This window comes from Salvelinus fontinalis, chromosome 28 (genome assembly GCF_029448725.1).
Source record: "Salvelinus fontinalis isolate EN_2023a chromosome 28, ASM2944872v1, whole genome shotgun sequence".
In the NCBI taxonomy this organism is placed as follows: Eukaryota; Metazoa; Chordata; class Actinopteri; order Salmoniformes; family Salmonidae; genus Salvelinus; species Salvelinus fontinalis.
In genome coordinates this window covers 2,800,368-2,825,191 of record NC_074692.1, presented here as the reverse complement: position 1 = coordinate 2,825,191, position 24,824 = coordinate 2,800,368, and the positions used below count along the sequence as shown (strand labels likewise).

The 24,824-nt window shown below is 42.9% G+C and overlaps 1 protein-coding gene across 3 annotated transcripts in view; it reads right to left on the bottom strand.

Moving 5' to 3' along the window:
* The window catches only part of LOC129825955 (glutamate receptor ionotropic, delta-2-like), a 595,589-nt gene that overhangs the window by 541,750 nt on the left and 29,015 nt on the right, over positions 1-24,824 (bottom strand). The gene's annotated exons all lie outside the window — the stretch shown is intronic.

Here is a 24,824-nt window from a genome sequence, read left to right as displayed (position 1 = left end):
TTACTTAACACTTATTTTTTCTTAAAACTGCATCATTGAATAAGTGCTTGCAAGTAAGAATTTCACTGTAAGGTCTCCACCTGTTGTATTTGGCGCATGTGACAAATAACATTTGATTTGATTTTATATAACAGTTTCAAGTTGATAGGCCACTGTGGAGTGGATTTACAGTGGCTTAAATGGACATGTAAAATCAGATTTTTGATTTGTCAATAACTCTTTGACCAATCCCTTAACTTTTCTCAAACTAAGTCAAGACATGTAACATGGGCCCCCCATTTTTGTGAATCTGAGTTTTAGTCCATGAGAAGAAGATTTGTTAGGATTATTTTAAGCATTACATATTTCAAAAAAGTGAATTGTTAAGTCTAATATTTTTTTTTAAATATCAATGCCAAGCTTAATTTGGTTCATCATGGTAATGTCTTTGATGACTCTAAAACGTTTTTGAAGTTGATAGTCCATTGTGGAGTGGATTTACAAAGGATTTAACACTAAAACTGCTGGGCCTCGAGGGATCCCCCTTCAAGCTAATGAGCAGTTATTTTGACTGCAACAATCTAACAGCATAATTAATACATTTCATATATGCTATCATAAAACAATCTCTTGGTTGTGTTTATGAAGGTCTAAGATAACATTAGAATACTTTTTTTATTAACACAATATCATTTTTATTAGTTTGTTGCTGTAGGCTATATGTATATAACAAAAAAAAAACAAAAAAAAAAAAAAGTTTAATTGTTCAATCAATTTTATTCGTGGAGTGCCTTTTTTACAACTATGAAACAGAAAGCGTATGTGTGGAACAAGGTAACAGCTTCTTTTTATAACAACAAAATTAAAACAATTGCCCAAAATAACCCAACTACCAAGACGCAAGACACAAGATGCACAATCAAATTATGAAAACATCCTAAAAAAAATATATATTTAAAAAAAAAGCCAAAATATCATTATAATCACCAAGTGTGCTTGTCAAATCGTGAAAATCAGCACAAAAGTAATAATGGCATTATAATGAATATAAGTGTCGATATGACAGTCAAGGATAATCAATTATCTATACGTCGGATACCATAGTGAATTTCTCTGTTTCTTTGTCATCCAAATGAAGGTAAAGCGTGATCTCTCTAAGTAATCCCGTGACATGGTTTCTCAGAAGAAAAGTGTCCCATCCATGTCTGACCAGACGCTCTCCATATACACACTCTTTCCACAAACATACAGGATTGAAATGAAGGCTTCCAGCTCATCAACAGACATATCCCAGGCAGTGTTTCCATGCTACGTGTTTGCCTTCCATGCTCACCACACTGCTCGCACCAATGTTGAATTTGTCCACCCACAGAAGACTCGATCAGGACACGCAGGTTGAAATATCAAAACGAACTCTGGACCGACTATATTCATTTGGGGACAGATCGAAAAGCATTAAACATTTATGGCAATTTAGCTAGCTAACATGCTGCTGCTAAATAATTTGTCCTCGGATATAAACACTGTGTTGTTATTTTACCTGAAATGCACAAGGTCCTCTACTCCTCGACAATTAATCCACAGATAGTAATCTCTCCTCCGTCAGGCTTCTTCTTCTACTTTGGACTTTATATGGCGGTTGGCAACCAACTTTAAGGTGCATTACCACCACCAACTGGACTGGAGTGTTGTCCTCAGTTCATCTTTCAATCACCCATGTAGGTATATGCTCCTAGAAACCAATGAGGAGATGGGAGAGGCGGGACTTACAGGGCGTCAAGCGTCACAAATAAAAGTTATATTTTAGCGCCTGGCTACACAGACGCACGTTGACGCGCTCCTGCAGTGTGGGTACAATGATTGAATAACATGTATGTGTACATTTATTTTGCAACTCTCGTGCATGCTACGCGGGCTGTGTGGTCAGCATGTTAGCCTCAGTACCTGAATGTTGTAGCACGTCCATGACACATAAATAATGAAAGCTGGTGAGAGCATTGCTGATGTTGTTTTTTGCTTGAGATCTAGGGCCTGCTTTCTCAGCGATGACATTTTGTGCCGATAATCTGCCCGTAGCATTGTCCCTGGCTTGTTCCATCTAAATGGTCTCCTGTCTCACCGTTTCATTTGGTAGTGGTGCGCTCAGTGTACACCGTTCTTGCTTTTTTTGCGCTTAGGGTTCGGAGGTGTAGGTTATTCAGGCTGAGGCTCAGAATGAGAAGAATAATCATCAGATATGTCATGATTAACTTCTTCCATGACATCTGAGTCATTTTCGTTCAGATCTTGTAGCAGCATTAACACAGCATGTGCATCCATTCTTCTTTGTCTTCTTGCCATTGTCAATTACGCACACTTTCACTGTGTACTCCAAGTAGGCCAGAGTAGACTGATAAAACTGCTTGGATTTGGTGGACTGATACTGGGTACATACCATGTTCAGTTTATAATTTGAATATACCAATACAATAGAATGGGACGTCTTGCTCGTCATTCAAAATTGGTGATTACATAATTATGCATCGTTTGCTTCCCCTCGCTCATCAACTCACCCATTCTCCCCCATCATACTGTACTTTACTTCAATTATTTGTTGTTATACAGTGCCTTCAGGAAAGTATTCAGACCCCTTGACCTTTTCCACATTTTGTTCCGTTACAACCTTATTCTAAAATTGATTAAATCGTTTTTTATCCTCATCAATCTACACACAATACACCATAATGACAAAGCAAAACAGGTTTTTAGAAATGTTTGCTAATTTACAAAAAATGAAACTGAAATATCACTATTACATAAGTATTCAGACCCTTTACTCAGTACTTTGTTGAGCGCTAACCTCATCCGGTCTTCTTGGGTATGACGCTACAAGTTTGGCACACTTGTATTTGGGGAGTTTCTCCCATTCTTCTCTTCAGATCCTATCAAGCTATGTCAGGTTGGAAGGTCTCATAGCAAAGGGTTTGAATACTTACGTTAAAAGTGATCTGTTTTTTATTTTTAATACATTTGCAAATATTTCTAAAAAACGGTTTTCGCTTTGTTATTATGGGGTATTGTGTGTAGATTGCTGAAAAAATATATATATTTAATCCATTTTAGAATAAGGCTGTAACATAACAAGATGTGGAAAAAGGCAAGAGGTCTGAATACTTTCCACTTTCTACTGTATGTGTGAGATTTGTTTCGGTATAGTTTAGGTTCAGTTGCGAGGCAATTATTGGGGTGATTATCAACTGGGCACAGCACATTCCAGTGTCGGGAGAAGGAGTGGAGCAGGCCCTACTGTGGAAAAGGAGGGGCAACGGGGAAAACCATAAAAAAATGACATGCCCTCATAAAACTGGTTATAACTCCAGTTCTGTTTGTGATATTAAGATTTTAACAACGGCAGTGTGTATATAGACGTATTTAGGAAAAGTCGTGGATGGAGGGGGACTTAAAAAATGTCAGAGTAATACATTTTTTTTTTAAATTCATGAGCAGAATTACTGCTTTACCGGTTCTAGTGTTAAATGGACATGTACAATCAAATGTTCTGATTTATCAAAAACTCTGCCATCACTTAACCAATCCCTTAGTTTAGATGGAGAGAAATCTATCCTGACAGACCTTATGGGTCCTTGAGGCAAATGTGCTCAGCATTAGGAAAGTCACCTACATAGAAAGTTTCAAGTCTCTTGGTCAAACGGGGCGATGGATAGTAGGGTCCAAGTGAGATTGCTTCTAAAAGCTCCCCCTATAGGCCAAACTATTTTTTACCAAGTTACTCATGGCCTCTAGTTTATCCTTGCCAAATGAGGGGAAAAAAGTTAGAGAAGAGAAGAGTTCAGGTCCGAGTGGCTGTGGTTAGAGAAGAAGAGATGTTTCATCATGGGGTCATGCTCCTCTTCTCACTTCACCTGTCCCTCAAATATCTTACTCTGAACTCCCCGCACTGCATCACCGTATAGGAAATCAGCAGTGAGCGGAAAAAGGTTTTCTTCTTATTAAAGGAGAATTTCATGCACACAATATTGTAGTCTCAGTGGCTGCATGCTGTGCTGTGCTGCCTGCCCACTCACTTCCTGACATTATCCGAGCATGTAGGCTTATATATTTGCGCCACTTTTATCAAGCCAGTCATGCTACGGTGCAAGCCTGGCTGAGCCGAACATTTTATTCTGTCCAGTAAAGATGAAACATTCCCAACTCTACATAATAAAATGTTATGTAATTGAGTCGAGCGTGAATCCGGTAACAATCAACCTTTCGTATTAATTTTCAAATAGCTCGACTTCAAAGAGAACGTTATTAAATCTGACGGCAGTAAAATGGAAGCCTGGTGAGGCTAGTGAAATAATATGATATAGTACAGACTTCATGGCTTTTAGCTATTGTTATAGTTCACTTCAAAGCAGTGCTTTAACATTTCACACACATAAATATGCAGCATGTTGTTGTAATCTATGCAATGTATTTATATTTATTTACCTTTATTTAACCAAGAAAAGGCCCTTGAGGTTAGAAACCTCTTTTACTACAGGGGCTATGTATGCAAGTTGTAATGTATGTTAGCCATTTAAAGTAAGGTTAGTGACAGACAAAGCGTTAATATCAACAGAGTCAAATAAGGAGTTATAAGGATCACTCATAGTTTAATCTTAGATTACTTCACTGCAGTAGGGAGATAATTCTTTCAAGCAAATTCAAATGAGAATAAATAGTGGGAAGAGGAATCAAATTTGAGTTATATAGTGATAATGCTATTTCCTCCTCCGTTTGACCTAATTTTAGATCACACTGCCTCAATATGAGAGGGTGTTATGCAGAGGTAGAACCAAGTTAGTATTATTCGAGTCAAGCAAGTCTCAAGTATCAAGGTCCAAGTCGAGTCAAATTGTATTTGTCACATTCGCCGAAAGACCTTACCGTGAAATGCTTACTTACAAGCCCTTAACCAACAATGCAGATCAAAAAAATTGAGTTAATATAATATTTACTAAATAAACGGAAGTTAAAAAAAATGTAATCAATCACATGGTAGCACAAGAAATGTACATAAGGCTATATACAGGGGGTACTGGTACAGAGTCAATGTGCGGGGGTACAGGTTAATCAATGTAATTTGGAAAGTGTCTATGCATAGATAATAAACAGCGAGTGGCAGCAGTGTAAAAACAATGCAAATAGTCCGGGCGGCCATTTGATTAGTTTAGTTGTTCAGGAGTCTTATGGCTTGGGGGTAGAAGCTGTTTAGGAGCCTTTTGGTCCTTGACTTCTATGCATCTGTTGGGGTGGTATGCAAATTGGGTATAGGGTTTCTGGCATGATGATGTTGATGTGAGCCATGACCAGCCTTTCAAAGCACTTCATGGCTACCGACGTGAGTGCTACGGGAGGTAATCATTTAGGAAGGTTACCTTCGCTATCTAGGGCACAGTAGTCTGTTTGAAATGTAGCTATTACAGACTCAGCCAGGGAGAGGTTAAAAATGTCAATGAAGACACTTGCCAGTTGGTCTGCATGCTTTGCACACATGTCCTAGTAATCCGTCTAACCCCTTGGGCTTATTAATGTTTAAAGGTATTGCTCATATCGGTTACCGAGAGCGTGATCACACAATCGTCCACAACAGCTGGTGCTCTCAAGCATGCTTCACTGTTTCTTGCCTCAAAGCGAGCATAAAAGGCATTTCGCTTGTCTGGTAGGCTTGCGTCACTGGGCAGCTCACGGCTGGGTTTCCCTTTATAGTCCTTAATAGTTTTCAAGCCCTGCCACATCCGACGAGCATCAAATCCGGTGTAGTAGGAATCAATCTTAGTCCTGTATTGACTCTTTGCCTGTTTGATGGTTCGTCTGAGGGCATAGCAGGATTTCTTATAGTGTCTCGCTCCTTGAAAGAGGAAGCTCTAGCCTTTAGCTCAGTGCGGATGTTGCCTGTAGTCCATGGCTTCTGGTTGGGTAATGTACGTATGGTCACCGTGGGGACGACGTCACCAAAGCACTTATTGATGAAGCCAGTGACTGAGGTGGTATACTCCTCAGTAACACCTCAGAGTTGAGAATGTTTCATCTTTAGAGGACAGAATAAAATGTTCGGCTCAGCCAGGCTTGCACCGTGGCATGACTGGCTCGATAAAAGTTGTGCAAATATATAATCCTACATGCTCGGATAATGTCAGGAAGTGAGTGGGCAGGCAGCACAGCACAGCAATGGCATTGAGGAGTATACCACCTCAGTCACTGGCTTCATCAATAAGTGCTTTGGCGAAGTCGTCCCCACGGTGACCGTACATACATTTCCCAACCAGACATATTACAGTCTGTGCTAGCAAAACAGTCCTGTAGCGTAGCATCCGCGTCATCTGACCACTTCTGCATTGAGCAAGTCACTGGTACTTCCTACTTTAGTTTTTGCTTGTAAGCAGGAATCAGAAGGAATGAATTATTGTCAGAATTGCCAAATGGAGGGCGAGGGAGAGCTTTGTATGCGTCTCTGTGTGTGGTGTGAAGGTGGTCTAGAGTTTTTTTCCCTCTGGTTGCACATGTGACATGCTGGTAAAAAATGATGTAAAACAGATTTAAGTTTGCCTGCATTAAAGATCCCGGCCACTAGGAGCGCCGCTTCTGCATGAGCATTTTGTTGTTTGCTTTTATGGCCTTATACAGCTCGTTGAGTGCGGTCTTAGTGCCAGCATCGGTTTGTGGGGGTAAATAGACAAATTAATAATATAGATGTGAATTCTCTTGGTAGATAGTGTGGTCTACATCTTATCATGAGGTATTCTACCTCAGGTGAGCAATACCTCAAGATTTCTTTAATATTAGATATTGCACACCACAAGTTATTGACAAATAGACACACACCCCAGCCCCTCGTCTTACCAGACATAGCTGCTCTGTCCTGCCTGAAAAGCGGAGAAGCCAGCCAGATCTATAGTATCCGTGTCGCCGTTCAGCCAAGTCTCGATGAAACATAAGATATTACAGTTTTTAATGTTTCATTGGTAGCATATTGTTAATCGTAGATCGTCCCGTTTCTTTTTTATTATTGGCACGTTGGCCAATAATACAGAGGGTAGTGGTGGTTCACTCACTCGCCGACAAATTCTCACCTGGCATCCAAACCTCCGCCCCCTGTATACAAACAAAATGTTGTTTTGAGTCCCAAGTAGAACGGGTCAACTCGAGTCAAGTCCAAGTCGTGCATTCTAAGAGCAAGTCAAGTCGAGTCTAGTCACAAGTTTTAAAAAAATACGTCTACACGGGAAATGACTTGTTCAACTACAAATCTTTGTCTATTTATTTAGGATACCAGAGAGCCCGTTGTGTTATTTTGTCTACAACACATTTTGATTATGTAATCATTTTTAAATACAAATTCCAAATGCAAGCTACAAAAGTATTGAAGATCCCAGAGACCTCTACATTATGAACAAGGCACACTACATGGGCAAAAAATATGTGGACACCCCATCAAATGAGTGGATTTGGCTATTTCAGCCCCACCCGTTGCTGACAGGTGTATCAAATTGAGCACACAGCCACGCAATCTCCATAGACAAACATTGGCTGTAGAACGGCCCGTACTGAAGAACTCAGTGACTTTCAACATGGCACCGTCATAGGATACCACCTTTCCAACAACTCAGTTCTTCAAATGTGTACCCTGCTAGAGCTGCCCCGGTCAACTGTAAGTGCTGTTATTGTGAATTGGAAACATGTAAGAGCAACAACGGCTCAGCCACGAAGTGGTAGGCCACACAAGCTTAAAGAACGAGACCGCCATCCAGCCATCCACACACAGTTTAGCAATATCATCCTAGAGCTCAAACATCCCTTAAATAATATAGCTTTAGTCCAAGCCTTTTTTCCCCTCGATACATCTTTCTGTTATTCAGATGTCCACTTTCACCATCTTTTGTTTCTCCTCAGTTGACAAAACTTGGTCAACTTGAACCCATGAAAAATTCACCAACCGTTTACTCGCAAAATCTCACATCATGCATTATGTAAGCCGATAAATGAGGAAAGAGTTCCCTGTCTCCCTTTTCCTCTCCTCTCCTCACTCCCCCAGCTTCAGAGGAGGAGATGCATGCTTAGAAACCACCAGCCCCCCTTTCACTGGAGTACTCTCACCCTACTGCTCCTTTTCAACCCTCAAAATCATTCAATCCGGCCCGGGGGATTTTTAAGTAAAAACATTTTCAGAATAATTCCCAATGTGGCCCATGAGCCAAAATTATTGCCCACCCCTCGTCTATACACTACCTGAAGAATAGAGTAATTAACTAAAATCTACATTCAACTAGTGGACTTCCAAACAAGCTCAGGTCAAACTTGCTTTTGACCCATTCTGCAGTCCATAACGTCGTCTTTTTATCAAGCTTGCTGTTAAGAAAGTAAATGACCTAATGACATAAGCTTCTCTCGTAGGTAATGGTTCAAGTCAAACTATATATAAACATTGCTGCTCGGAAAGCTTCAAAGTGCCGTGGTGACACAAATTAGACCGAAACGACGAGGAAGAAATCAGAAGTAGACTCTTCTTTGGCGTCAGCAAAAGAAAGACCAAGGAGATGCAAAACGAGACACTAATTCAAACCTAGCTATATTAACATGTAAGGGCTTCTGGGGCCTGAAGTCAAGAGTGTGCCCTATATTTTGTTCATGTTAGTTTTGCACAGAGAGAACATAAGACAAAAATGTGTACTGTTCTCTATGGTGCTGTTGCTCACCTACTGTCTGGAGCACAAGCCATGCTGTGCCAACTGTCATGGCCGATTGTTTATGAGGGGGGAAACAGGAAGGCTCACCTCTCTGACCTCGCTTGTACCTCTCTGGCAGAGCCATGGAGAGCAACCTGCACTGGATGCGATGCCATTAAATGATTTCTTCCATTCATAGTGGCTAGGGATGCACAGCCAACACAGTGCGATGTGCGGAGGGAAAACATGCAATATCAAGATACTCCCTGGGGAAAAAGTAATGCATAGCCAAGTTTTCAGATGACTTTTTTTGTAGGTGATATAAAATCTGTTAAAGGTGCAATATGCAGAAATCGAATAGTTTGCCTAATTTCAGTTAATGTGACAAAACAAGTAATGTATAGTGTAGACTCTACACTGTAGAGAATCATTGTATCATGTAAACCGCTGTGAAATATATTTTCAATAACCACAAATATTGTATTTTCAGCTGATGTACAAAACTGAAAGTAAAAGACGCAAAAGCTGAATTTAAAAACGGGAAGGATAAAAATAGCGCACATAAAAACAGATCTACTGCTTCTTAGACTTGCTTTCGATATGAGAATGACAGATCTAGAACTCACATTTCTATGTGAATTTGGTCGGGTCGCCCCAAACGTTATATATTGCAGCTTTAATAAGGTCAGTGAAAATATAACATTCTCATTGGCTGCCTTTACAAAGCCAGACCAATTCTGATCTTTTTTCCACTAATTGGTTATTTGACCATTCACATCAGATCTTTTCACATCAGATCATTTTCAGAGCTGATCTTATTGATCAAAAGACCAATTAGTGAAAAAAGTATCAGCATTGGGCTGCCTGATTAAACGAAGCCCACTGGAGGTGACATTAAGTTGAGATGAGGGTTATGATCTTGGCTGTTACTGCACCTTTATTCCAGCAAATCCTGGACTTTTTAATTAATGCCAAATACTGTAACAGCTATCCCATCTAATTTGGCTTCAACACACTTTTATAAAAATGCCTACCTGAATTCTTAACTTGTTTTTAGATCTATCATTCACCTGCTCTTGTGAGATTGCTTTACGAGATGTAGTACTCGGTACTCAATCTTCTTTATATGTTTTCTATAAGGGGAGCCAATCTTGGCCATACTATTGTTGGATATACATCCCATCACATATATATAACTCATCCTAATATTTCTATATTTCTTAATTCCATTCTTAGGTTTGTGTGTATTGTCAGATGCTACTGCACTGTTGGAGCTAGGAACACAAGCATTTCGCTACACCTGCTAAATATGCTTATGTGACCAATGCATTTTGATTTGAGCCTGTTTTAATATCATTCTATAAGTAGCCTAGCAGCAGTAATCATTCTGCTATGGTTAGGTAGATATTATTCCATGTGCATTGTATTTGGGCAGAGGGAAAGTACCAAGGGTCTCTGAGGGCAAGAATGATAGGAGCCAAGTGTCAGTTAGAGTTAGAGCTGATAGATAAAGCTGATAAATAATAATAATTACTGTTCTATAACATGTTCTTATATCTTTACTGTTTCATACCATTATATACTCTTAATATGAAGACACTACTGCAAACCACGGAGATTGATTGTTCACCATAGACACAGAATGGGGGTCTGTTTGAGAAGGGGTTCTAGTCGGGGGGTCTAAATACACAGTATGTGCTTGCTATGTTGTATCTTGTTTTGGAAGTTACAGTACAACACCCAGTGTGGTGAATAAATCTCGCCTGAGCTTTCTTTGGTATTGGTCTGGATTATTAAACCAGAATTTAGAACCTAACACTATGTAAATTACGGTTAGGCTCTTGGCCATGTGGACTGAGGAACAGGGAGAGGGTGTGCTGTGTGGAGGCGAGGCCGGGTAGGCCGGGTATCCCTCTTCCATAGGAACACAGTGGCGTCTCCACACCCACCCATGTCCAATGAGTTTTGCTCTCCATGGCTCTCTCAACTACAGAGCCCTACACACTAGTAGCCTTTGAACCCCCCCCCCCCCCCCCCCCCTTTCATGTCTGCACAGTGTGAGTCACCCGTTCCTGATGCGATCGATCGCATGAAAGACAGAAAAAAAATGCTCCAGACTTGTACTTTCAGGGGGCATTGCTCCTCCACAACTTGAGTCCTCAAAGTGCTGGCAAATGTCGAGCTTGTACTGGCAATTAGGTGGAGGAAGCGAGTGACTGATATTCATGAGGGCAGAACAATGTCAGCCTTTCCACCGAGGGACTCACGAGGGCATATCCATAGTCCCAGTGTAAAGACTGAGAACATATATTTCAAATTGAGTGATAAACCTTTTAAGAGGCTAACATGAATAACCCATTACTTTAATGGGCTCGAAGCAGAACAAAGGCTTATCGACTACGGCGAATATAAGTTCATTATGCCCATTGTAAAGTTTCAAGATATTTCATAACATTTCCTGTGACCTTGCCATCTTCTTAAAGCACACATTAAACTTTACGACAGCTGCCCCTCGGTGTTTAACTACGTTTCATGCTCTTATTATATTTCCGCATGGTTGGTGGACACTGGCTGGAACTTGTAAGGGCTCATTCATGCCACACCACTGAATAAGACCAGTAAATATTCCCTTCGTCGTGCTAGCAGGGCAATTACAGTGAAATGTTGGCAGGTGATTAGGGTATACGCCTTACAAATTGAAGTGCCACAGTGACAAACCAATAAGGGCCTGTAGTCAACCATTTATGTTATTAGATTTACAACACAGGGAAGCTGATTGTAGTTTTACAACTCCTGGTTAAATGAAAAACTACATTTGGAAATGAGTGGGCATTAATGCTATTAACCTCAATACTGCTCACAACCAATAAAGATCATAATCATTCCATAATTCAGTGATGGCACCGCAAACCAAAACAGAAAAGCGGCAAATAGGCCCACCGACAGAGTAGAATGTCTTGTGACTGCTCCCGCAATACAGCAGTGGCATTGCTCTCCAGTTCGTATTGTGTGTCCGTGCGTCGTGTGTATACACCAGGAGTCTCTAACCCTGTTCCTGGAGAGCTACTCTTCTATAGGTTTTCCTCCGACCTGACTTTCAACTAACCTGATCCAGCTTATCAACCAGCCAATTATTAGAATCAGGTGCGCTAGATTAGGATTGGAGCAAAAACCTACAGGACACTAGCTCGTATGGGACCATATGAGATGATGCATCTGGGACACACAATGACAGTAAAAAAGTCATGGGATTTCATTCAAATTGAGCTCATGCTAGGCACAAGCTCACTCATAATGGATGTCTCGTGCCCATTGAAGGTGCTGAAGGACATTTGAACACTGCATATTCATATTCACATTCATTTCCAAGATGGCACAGCAGTCAGACGTCCTTTGTCCTCGTCTTGTCGTGTCCCGTGTATATATATATTTACATCTTTTCTTCGCATATCTTTTTATATATTTTTTCTAAAAACTCAACTTCAAAACATTCTCCTGCAACAACCAATAAATTCTCCTGCAATCACCAATAAATTTAAAAAAGTATTATTCACCTCAAATCTGAGATCCACAACAGAAGCTAGCCAGAAGCTAGCCAGTTCACTGGCTAACGTTAGTATTCAGCTAACCACGGTTGGCGGTCATCAGCTATCCTTTAGCTCGAACAGCTATCACCAGAATAGTACAACGCGACTCAGACCAGAGCATACCGAACCTATTTTCTCTCCATATCCCCAGACTTCTACCGCAAGCTCTGGACATTTACACCTGGATCTTGCACCTAGCTAGCTGTATCCGAGTGACTATTGGCTTACGTCAAACATAAATTATTCCAGAGCTAGCCAGCTGAAGAGTTCCATCAGCCCCTCCTGGGCTACAATCACCTATCCGGACCCGTTTTACTGCCGATGCGGAGCCCCACCGGGCCTTTACGACTACACTACCAACGTTATCTGCCCGAGGGAGTTATCCAACTGGCCCCTCCGTTGCGACGTAACCTGAACGCCCATCTGCGGCCCGCTAATCGTTAGCTGTCTTATCGGCTGCTATCTGAATAGGTCTATCGGATAATTTTCTTGGGTCACTATAACTATATCTATTATGCCAATTGGATTGGTACCCTCTACCACACGAAACCCCACTAATCTACCAAAGGAAACGCACGAGTTGGCTAAAAACAGACCTCCATCCTCTGCCAGCTTGCTACCCATGGCCCGGCTAGCTGTCTGAATCGCCGTGACCCCAACCAACCTCATTATACCTTATCCAACCTTTCAGGTCCACCACCCACACATGCGATGACATCACCTGGTTTCAATTATGTTTCTAGAGACAATATCTCTCTCATCATCACTCAATAGGTTTACCTCCACTGTATTCACATCCTACCATACCTTTGTCTGTACATTATTCCTTGAAGCTATTTTATCGCCCCCAAAAACCTGCTCCTTTTACTCTCTGTTCCGGACGTCCCAGGCGACCAATTCTCATAGCTTTTAGCCGTACCCTTATCCTACTCCTCCTCTGTTCCTCTGGTGATATAGAGGTGAATCCAGGCCTAGCTCCACTCCTATTCCCCAGACTCTCTCTTTTGATGACTTCTGTAACAGTAATAGCCTTGGTTTCATGCATGTTAACATTAGAAGCCCCCTCCCTAAGTTTGTTTTATTCACTGTTTTAGCACACTCTGCCAACCCGGATGTCCTAGCCATGTCTGAATCCTGACTTAGGACGACCACCAAAAACTCTGAAATCTCCATCCCTAACTACAACATTTTCAGACAAGATAGAACGGCCTAAGGGGGCGGTGTTGCAATCTACTGCAGAGATAGCCTGCAGAGTTATGTCCTACTATCCAGGTCTGTACCCAAACAATTTGAACTTCTACTTTTAAAAATCCACCTCTCTAAAAACAAGTCTCTCACCGTTGCCGCCTGCTATAGACCACCCTCTGCCCCCAGCTGTGCTCTGGACACCATATGTGAACTGAATGCCCCCCCATCTATCTTCAGAGCTCATGCTGCTAGGTGACCTAAACTGGGACATGCCTAACACCCCAGCCATCCTACAATCTAAGTTTGATGCCCTCAATCTCACACAAATGATCAATGAACCTACCAGGTACCACCCCAAAGCCGTAAACACGGGCACCCTCATAGATATCATCCTAACCAACTTGCCCTCTAAATACACCTCTGCTGTTTTCAACCAAGATCTCAGCGATCACTGCCTCATTGCCTGCATCCGTAATGGCTCAGCGGTCAAACGAGCTCCAATCATCACTGTCAAACGCTCCCTGAAACACTTCAGCGAGCAGGCCTTTCTAATCGACCTGGCCCGGGTATCCTGGAAGGATACTGACCTCATCCCGTCAGTAGAGAATGCCTGGCTATTTTTTTAAATGCCTTCCTCACCATCTTAAATAAGCATGCCCCATTCAAGAAATTTAGAACCAGGAACAGATATAGCCCTTGGTTCTCTCCAGACCTGACTGCCCTTAACCAACACAAAAACATCCTATGGCGTTCTGCATTAGCATCGAACAGCCCTTGTGATATGCAACTTTTCAGGGAAGTTAGAAACCAATATACACAGGCAGTTAGAAAATCCAAGGCTGGGGGCCTCGCGGGTGGCGCAGTGGTCTAGCTGCGCCACCAGAGTCTCTGGGTTCACGCCCAGGCTCTGTCGCAACCGGCCGTGACCGGGAGGTCCGTGGGGCGACGCACAATTGGCTTAGCGTCGTCCGGGTTAGGGAGGGTTTGGCCGGTAGGGATATCCTTGTCTCATCGTGCTCCAGCGACTCCTGTGGCGGGCCGGGCGCAGTACGCGCTAACCGAGGGGGGCGGGTGCACAGTGTTTCCTCCGACACATTGGTGCGGCTGGCTTCCGGGTTGGAGGCGCGCTGTGTTAAGAAGCAGTGCGGCTTGGTTGGGTTGTGCTTCGGAGGACGCATGGCTTTCGACCTTCGTCTCTCCCGAGCCCGTACGGGAGTTGTAGCGATGAGACAAGATAGTAATTACTAGCGATTGGATACCACGGAAATTGGGGAGAAAAGGGGATAAAAGAAAAAAGAAAAAAAGAAAAAGAAGAGCCAAGGCTAGCTTTTTCAAGCAGAAATTTGCTTCCTGCAACACAAACTCAAAAAAGTTCTGGGAGACTGTAAAGTCCATGGAGAATAAGAACACCTCCTCCCAGCTGCCCACTGCACTGCAGATAGGAAACTCTGTCACCACCGATAAATCCACTATAATTGAGAATTTCAATAAGCATTTTTCTACGGCTGGCCATGCTTTCCACCTGGCTACCACTACCCCGGTCAACAGCACTGCACCCCCCACAGCAACTCGCCCAAGCCTTCCCCATTTCTCCTTCTCCCAAATCCAGTCAGCTGATGTTCTGAAAGGGCTGCAAAATCTGGACCCTACAAATCAGCCGGGCTAGACAATCTGGACCCTTTCTTTCTAAAAGTATCTACCGAAATTGTTGCAACCCCTATTACTAGCCTGTTCAACCTCTCTTTCGTGTCGTCTGAGATTCCCAAAGATTGGAAAGCAGCTGCAGTCATCCCCCTCTTCAAAGGGGGAACACTCTTGACCCAAACTGCTACAGACCTATATCTATCCTACCCTGCCTTTCTAAGGTTTTTGAAAGCCAAGTTAACAAACATATTACCGACCATTTCGAATCCCACCGCTCCTTCTCCGCTATGCAATCTGGTTTCCGAGCTGGTCATGGATGCGTATCTCAACCGTCATCAATAAGAAACAATACTGTGCAGCCGTATTCATTGACCTGGCCAAGGCTTTCGACTCTGTCAATCACCACATCCTTATCGGGAGACTCGATAGCCTTGGTTTCTCAAATGATTGCCTCGCCTGGTTCACCAACTACTTCTCTGTTAGAGTTCAGTGTGTCAAATCGGAGGGCCTGTTGTCCGGGCCTCTGGCAGTGTCTATGGGGGTGCCACAGGGTTCAATTCTCGGGCCGACTCTCTTCTCTGTATACATCAATGATGTCGCTCTTGCTGCTGGTGAGTCTCTGAACCACCTCTACACAGACGACACCCTTCTGTATACTTCTGACCCTTCTTTGGACACTGTGTAAACCCTCCAGACGAGCTTCAATGCCATACAACTCTCCTTCCGTGGCCTCCAACTGCTCTTAAATACAAGTAAAACTAAATGCATGCTCTTCAACCGATCGCTGCCTGCACCTGCCCGCCCATCCAGCATCACTACTATGGAGGGTTATGACTTAGAATATGTGGACAACTACAAATACCTAGGTGTCTGGTTAGACCGTAAACTCTCCTTCCAGACTGACATCAAACATCTCCAATCCAAAGTTAAATCTAGAATTGGCTTCCTATTTCGCAACAAAGCATCCTTCACTAATGCTGCCAAACATACCCTCGTAAAACTGACCATCCTACCGATCCTCGACTTCGGCGATGTCATTTACAAAATAGCCTCCAATACCCTACTCAATAAATTGGATGCAGTCTATCACAGTGTCATCCGTTTTGTCACCAAAGCCCCATATACTACCCACCACTGCGACTTGTTCGCTCTCGTTGGCTGGCCCTCGCTTCATACTCGTCGCCAAACCCTCGAGGTCATCTACAAGACCCTGCTAGGTAAAGTCCCCCCTTATCTCAGCTCGCTGGTCACCATAGCAGCACCCACCTGTAGCACGCGCTCCAGCAGGTATATCTCTCTGGTCACCCCCAAAACCAATTCCTCCTTTGGCCGCCTCTCCTTCCAGTTCTCTGCTGCCAATGACTGGAACGAACTACAAAAATCTCTGAAACTGGAAACACGTATCTCCCTACTAGCTTTAAGCACCAGCTGTCAGAGCAGCTCACAGATTACTGCACCTGTACATAGCCCATCTATAATTTAGCCCAAACAACTATCTCTTCCCCTACTGTATTTATTTATTTATTTTGCTCCTTTGCACCCCATTATTTCTATTTCTACTTTGCACATTCTTCCACTGCAAATCTACCATTCCAGTGTTTTACTTGCTATATTGTATTTACTTCGCCACCATGGCCTTTTTTTTGCCTTTACCTCCCTTATCTCACCTCATTTGCTCACATTGTATATAGACTTATTTTTCTACTGTATTATTGACTGTATGTTAGCTTTTACTCCATGTGTAATTCTGTGTTGTTGTATGTGTCGAACTGCTTTGCTTTATCTTGGCCAGGTCGCAGTTGCAAATGAGAACTTGTTCTCAACTAGCCTACCTGGTTAAATAAAGGTGAAATAAAAATATTACAGATTGGGGCGAAGGTTCACCTTCCAAAAAGGCAACGACCCTAAGCACACAGCCAAGACAACGCAGGAGTGGCTTCGGGACAAGTCTCTGAATGTCCTTGAGTGGCCCAGCCAGAGCTCATACATGAACCCGATCATGAACCCATCTCTGGAGAGACCTGAAAATAGTTGTGCAGCAACGCTCTCCATCCAACCTGACAGAGCTTGAGAGAATCTGCAGAGAAGAATTGGAGAAACTCCACAAATACAGGTGTGCCAAGCTTGTAGTGTCATGAGGCTGTAATCGCTGCCAAAGGTGCATTAACAAAGTACTGAGTAAAGGGTCTGAATACTTGTAAATGTGATATTTCTGTTTTTTTTATATATACATTTGCTAAAATATCTAAAAACTTGTTTTTGATTTGTCATTATGGGGTATTGCGTGTAGATTGATGAGAAAAAAGCAATTTAATAAATGCTTTAATAAGGCTGTAACATAAGAAAATGTGGGAAAAGTCATGGTGTCAGAGTACTTTCCGAAGGCACTGTATTTCAGACCCCAAACCGACACAACATGACCATCACAAAGACATAAATGGTGGCATTGTCCTCTGTGTATTAATAAAAAGAAAAAGTGCTGCTGTTCTACCCTGAGGGAGCCTTGGGCTGAACAGAGTCGTCTCCACGTCGCCTATATCCCCACTCATCACATCACCTCCTAAATATGGAACAATTTCCTCATACCCTGGAACAGCAGCCATACAATGCAACACGAACCCTGAGAAAATTTTCCTACTCACAATGTCCCTTACTCGGAGGAGCCCAATCAGCCGACGAAATCATGCAGCATTAATATGGCCCGGGATTTCATTTGGGCTGGTTAACATGGTAGCGCTTGATTTATGAATGCGTAATCTACCATAATAGCACAGTGCTATTGTTTCCCTTTTCAACTTTCAAAGTTGTCAAATGTCTGCCTCGGGTCCCTACAGCACAGAGTGATCAGATCTCACAGCCAACACCGCTGTTAAATTAATATGAGAAATGTATTGTGTGTGCAGTATAGCACTTCCTAACCACAAAACGATTGAGCATAGACCGATGTTGGACTAAAGTTATTTATTTTACCTTTATTTAAAATCGGCAAGTCAGTTAAGAACAAAATCTTATTTTCAATGACGACCTCGGAACAGTGGGTTAACTGCCTTGTTCGGGGGCAGAACGACAGATTTTTACCTTGTCAGCTCGGGGTTTCAATCTTCGGTTACTAGTCCAACGCTCTAACCACTAGGCTACCTGCCTAATGTTGCACTCATCTAACATACATACAAGTCTATTGCTTGTAAATATACTTTGCTTATCTGTTAAAAAAAATAAAAATTGTCTGTATCTTTATTGGGTATGCTGCAAAATGTATTCCCTCATTGAGGACATCACATTTTTTCTAATCTAATCTACTAAAATGACTGCTAGAGGATGGGACAAAGACAGTGGGGTGACTCAGCTTCCCCGCTGAGACGCCATGTGACTTGACCAGAAAAAGCGTTGGACCCTGTTATAAGCTGTAACAACTAGGCCCCGAGTTTGTCCTGGTCAGGTCACATGGTCAGGTAAAGGCTCCTGGCCCTACATGTCATATGCACAGCCCACAACCGGAGGCTAAACTCTGACCCTCAACATCAGAGCAGTGCATGCTGGGACTTCCTGTTCGGCGAGGAAGCGGAGAAGGAGAGCCACAGGGGCCACAGCTGTGTGCTTAATCAACAGGGGCGTGTTTCTCTGGGCAAAGAGCCGGTAAAAACACTGCACACAGATTCCTTACCACCACTACCGCACCACACAGCCAAGCTCCTCTATTAGCCAATCTCTCTCCTGACACACAGGCTCTCCACCCCCACTCTGTTTTCTGTCTCCTCTCATTCTCAGGCTTGGGTAAACATTGGTATGTAGCAGGAAGACACTGGTTTACCTGTGTTCCCGTATGACTCAGGTTAAGCATTTCTCTACAGGAGATCAATCCCTGTATACTGGTTGGAGACTGAACGAAAGACCCGCTCTCCCTCGGCTGAAGATGTGCCGCGGAACTCACACAGGCAAAATGGAAGCCTCGCCGCTGCAGTTTACAACTCAATCGATACTTTTGAAATAAACATCAGCCGTGAACCTTGAGAGGCATGTCTAGTTCTCCAAATAATTATATTCCGCATACGTGTATTGGCTAAACGAACCGAAACTACTTGCGAGCTTGTATAGGAATCATTTCCCCATTCCCTTCCAATTGATAATGCACCGATTTGTAAAAGGAAAATATCATCTTTGTTCTGAAATAGCTGGGAACGTAAAAGCTCCCAGGACAATCACTAATTAAAATCGAGCCTTGATGTGAAAGCTTGTCATAGAGTTCTGATAATCAAATCAAATTGTATTTGTCACACGTGCCGAATACAACAGGTGTAGACCTCACTGTGAAATGCTTACTTACAAGCCCTTAACCAACAATGCAGTTCAAGAAATAGAGATAGATAAATATTTACTAAATAAACTAAAGTACAAAAATGGAATAAAAAAAGTGACAAGAGCAAATTACATAACAATAACGAGACTATATATAGGGGGTACCGGTACTGAGTCAATGTGCGGGGGTACAGTTTAGTCAAGGTAAAGTGACTATGCATAGATAATAAACAGTGAGTAGCAGCAGGATAAAAACAAAGGGGGGGGGGGTCAATGTAAATAGTCCAGGTGGCAATTTGATTAATTGTTCAGCGGTCTTATGGCTTGGGGATAGAAGCTGTTTAGGAGCCTTTTGGTCCTAGACTTGGCGCTCCAGAGAGAACAGTCTATGACTTGGGTGACTAGAGTATTTGACAATCTTCTGATACACAGAAAATCCTATTTTGCTGGAAACAAGCAAACTCTGGAAGCAAAGAAGAGCAGATGATTGAGACACTGTCATTTAGCCGTCATTGGCATTTGATATGCTTTCGTCTGCAAAACATTTATTTTGGGAGTAAATGGGAGATAAGCAGCACTATAATATGATGGAGAAGCTGCCAACTATCTTCCCGTTGCCTGACAGTTAAGGGACTGACTGACTGGCTTTCATTAATAGCACCAGGAAACACTTTGAGTAGAGAGTAACACATTGTAAGACAATACGACAGACTACGTCAACAAATCATCCGTGGAGGCTCCATTACTGGTCTTCAAGACAGTGATGGTCTTCGCATGTGGGTTTGTTCAAATGGAGTCATGTTCAATCGATTCCAAGATCACTTTAATGTAGATATGACATCAGCTCGCTGACAGACGGGCTCAGTGTAGCTCTTGGATGGTGACAGAAGTGACAATAGGAGATCATGACAGGATGACATGGATATCATGGACAGCATGTCCAAGAGATGGGACATCAGCTCCAGCTAAAGATGGACCAAGCAGTCAATTGTCGAGTGACGAGTTGACGTAGAAAACCCGAATAGGCATAATGGGGACTTAAGAGCCAATCATAGGCGACCCCTGCTGCCGAGAGATTTCTTTGGAGTCTCTTCTTTTGTGTTGGTCTGAGTGGAGTTTTATCTGCTGTCATTATGATTCCCTCTAGATATTGAGGAGGATATCAGACACAGCAGGAGCGCAGCCAGAGCCACAGATGCACCACCACACGAGCCCATACAGTAGATCGAAAGATCTTCGCCCGTTACTAAAGGTTAGCTCATCAGATAACAACTCATTTGTTTGCGTTAGTTGGAAAACGTCTCACTTCTCACAAAATGTCCGCCCGGATCATCAGTCAACCATGTGTTTTGCCTTCTCACTCACCGTGCCTCGAAACTCCGGACTAACACCAGACACGCCACTGCCAGATAAATACATCTTTTCCAGTTTCATTTAGCCTGACCATTTCAATGAAACCGTCTTCAAGCGGAGATTCTGCAACACTGGCCTCTTGACATTTCTGAAATAGATTTTTTGGGGGGGGAGAAACGAAGAGCTCAAAAGTTGTGTTTACACTTCAGTACCTCCATGTATCAACTCTTGCCATTCCACAGCTAATTCACTTTGTTCTTTGAAGGAGGGTGTTTCTTTTTACTCAGAGTCTGAACATTTCACTTTTAACATCCATGAACAACAAGGTACTCAGGGTTGCTTTTAAACAGTGAGCGCAAACATAATAATGAAGTTAGTTTGCAATCCTGACAAATTGGATACTGTACAACACGTTTGCACGAGGCTTCAATCCCAAAGTGTAAGACTTAATATCATTTAATAATTCTCCAATAGTCATCTGATGAAGAGAGCTGCTGCACCCTGGAATGGGCTATTAAAGAGGAGCACACACACACACACTTACAAATCAAGCAGTGTTGAGTGCCGTACCACAGTATGAATGATGACAGCGTGTCAAGGCTCTTTGTAGTGACATGTTTCTTATGGTAATCAAGCCTTTGACACAACGTCATACCAATGACAATTGTCCTAATTGCATTCTATGTTTACAGCTTTCCTCACATGCGGCACCCAGTTCATTGCAAAGCGAGGCCAGAAAGAAAGGGGCTAGGTAGGAGGTAGGGACCAGAAGAGGGCCACAAGGCTGGTTGGCAACCTTAAGTAGACAACGATGTGCCAATGCGGTCTGTAGCTTAGTGATAACGTAAAAACTACTACTAAAATCTCAACAGATAGGCATGGTTTTTATAGATCTAACTGAGTTGTTGACTGAATTGAAACATAGCCTTCTCTGACGGTCATAGAGGTGGTGTTGGTGTGGTCGCAGTAGCATCAAGCCCATAGGGGGCACAAATGCACGTACCCCCTCCGGTTTGTCCTTTTCAACAACAAATAATCTGATGTGAAATGAAATTACTAAACTTCATTTTTAAGCCCACGTTTTATCATAATTATATATAAAAAATCTGTCAGCGGTATTTTGTAAACACACAATGTTTGACTATGGCTCTAGATTTCAGGAAAAAAGCTATTTCAGGTGTTTGAAAAAATGTGAACTTCTCCAACTTCCGGAGGGGCAAGCAGCCCCTGTCCGGACCACCCCCCCTCCATCCTCATGTGCTTTGTGCACCCTCTAATGGGTGCCTCTTGGCTGCCAAAGAACTACTTCTCCCTACTGTGTGGAGACGGAAGATGTACACAGACTCATGACAGGTTCCATCTCCACCCTGTAAGGCAAAATAGCCTGGTCAATCCTGGGATAAGGGGGAGGGAAATTGTTTTAATATTTTTAAGATAATTAGAATTTGGCTAATCACCTGACAAAGTAGTGTCTTTAAATTGAGGAGTGCTTTTGTGTTGTTGTTGCAAGGTCAGAATGCAAGTCTGTTGTGGCAATGGATGCAAATGCAAAGTTCCCTCAAGTGTGTCACTTAATATGCATGCCATTAAAGAAAGAGAGGGATTTTAGGTTATTACATATTGACGAAAGAAATGTTACCCACTTTATAATGTAACAATCAACAATAATAACGTTATTACATTATGCGTTCAGCATATTGATTACATTATCGGCAATGTATTACATTAAAGCATTTATTACTTTAAAAATGCAAAAGTTATTACATTATTAGCAGCTATGACATTACTGTCAGTAGCTACAGGGTCTACTAATGAGCGATGTGTGAAGCCGGTGCTAGCGGGACCACCTGACTAAGGCCCTATGGACGCTGACGGTTTGTTGCTGTCGGATCCAGTCCGTCAATATAAAACGTGTCAATGTTAGTATCAAGAAGCCTGTTTCAGTCGGTGGCGTTTAACAAGTGTGGGCCGCTTCATGAGTTGACTTGGTCTGCGCTTCATTGAGCGAGAGTTCAAATTAGCACAGACCCCCACCGTGTACAGCGGTGTTGCGCACTTTTCTCGCTCTCCTCAGACGCATCCTGTATTCACGAGGGTCAAAACTGTATCACCGACAGCTCAAAGATCCATAGCTAAAGGGCGAGTAGCTTGGGAGCAGCAGCGCTATAGCGGAGTTAAATAAAACCATGGTGAAGACAGAGCTCAGATAAGACTGGAGCAGTTCCAGACACGGTTATGGATTCTGTTTTCAGCTCCGACACGTCTATAAAGTTCGACATATTAAAAACATTTTATTGTATAAATGTTTAATGGCCGCGCACAGCCGCGGCGATTCAATATTGAAGAGGATTGAAATGCCGCGTCTCCATGTAGCAAGCGATGTTAAGCAGAAAATCTCTGGAATGTGTCCAGGCTCCAATTATCTGTGGGCCAAGGAGAGGAAGGCGGAGGAAAGAGAGGGGGGGGGGGGGGGGGGGGAGAGGGAAAGAGACAGGGGAAGGGTGGAGGAAGGAAAGAGGCCCATTTATGTGAAGGAGTGGTGGATGGAAACGGACAGGGGGAATTATGCTAAACTAGCGAGCAGCTCAGTTGGATGTGGGTCTGCTGCACAATCATGCAAAATGAAGCACAGCACCAGTCCGCCTGAATCTACCAGATATGAGCCTCTGAAGAGCAAGATGGAAGGGACTTTACATCTATAGTACATGAGCAAAGAATAACTGGGGAGCAACACAAATATAACGCATAACTGCAATGTTATCCAGTCCAACCATCATACAGTATTGCTGAAGACTGATCAGACAGTTGCTAAACATGGACAGCTCAATGTGTGGCGGACACACAGTAGCATGCCTTTGAGGAATTGCATGCAGTGTTTAGTCCAGGGACAAAACCCTAAAATACAAACAAGCGCCACACAGATTGGAGTGAGCAGATGAAGCCGGGGACAGAGCTGACCATAGAAATGCCAGTGGTTTAGAAAGGGCAACAATGGCCAGGGGGAACAGTGACCACAGCTACTGGTGTTTCCCTGTGATCCCTCATTGTGTCAAATCTCCACATTGCAACTTGCTCTGAGGTTCGTGTCACTGTTAACAGGTTAAAACTCGAAAAGTGAGTTCATTTCCAAACCACAGAATATGTTGTAAGCCGCCTCGAAGACACATCCGTAAATATAAAACAGCTCTTTGAAATGCTTGAAAATGCATCTCATTGGTGAACGGACTTCTTTGTAAAGCGTCATCTCTCTCTTGCTCGAGACGGTGTTCGTGAGAGTAACGTGAACTGCCACATGAAATGGCCATCAGCGGCATTGCCGCTGTATCTCCCACTCCTCGCCCTCAGCAGCCCAAAGCCATTTACAACATGGGGGAGAGAGCTCCACGTAGCCTCTGGCCATTCTAATTATAACAAACAGGTCTAATACACACTGTGTAATCTCCCAGCCAGTTATGATAAACACATTGGAGCGGAATGAAAGGGCTTTAACAACAACGACAAAAAACGAAACGGCACCTATTCTGGCGTTGTGTAAAAGAGCGAGATCCGATAACAAGAAAGGCAATTTCCCCGTCAGATAACATGAATGTGTGCAACTCGGCTCATATGAAATGGGGAAGCGGGCTAAATGAGCTGTGTGGCTAGACGGCTGATCCCAGCGCTGTGCTGAATACCGCAGTGGATTGACTGGGTGACAGGCTGACAGGGGAGCACTGGCAGATCAAACACATGACAAAACACAGCGAATGCAGGGCTGCCCGACCTCTCCTCTCCACCCGTCTCTCCTCTCGCATTCTTTTCTCCATTCAGTCTTCCCCTCAAAACCCTCTCAACCTTTAACGTAAACCTCTCAACCCCCTTTCACACTATTTGTTCAGATATTATGGGCCATTCGTCCAAAACTCTAGAGCATGTGTACACGTGTGGGATAGAAAAGTAGCAGTTGAAAGTAAAAAATATAGCATACCTTTTCTTATCGCTGTTAGTACAGAACTATAAAAAAAACATGTACCTGGTCAAATCGAGCTCAGAAAAACGGGATCATCAATATCAGCATAAAGTGTTTTGAATTTTTGCATTTTATTTA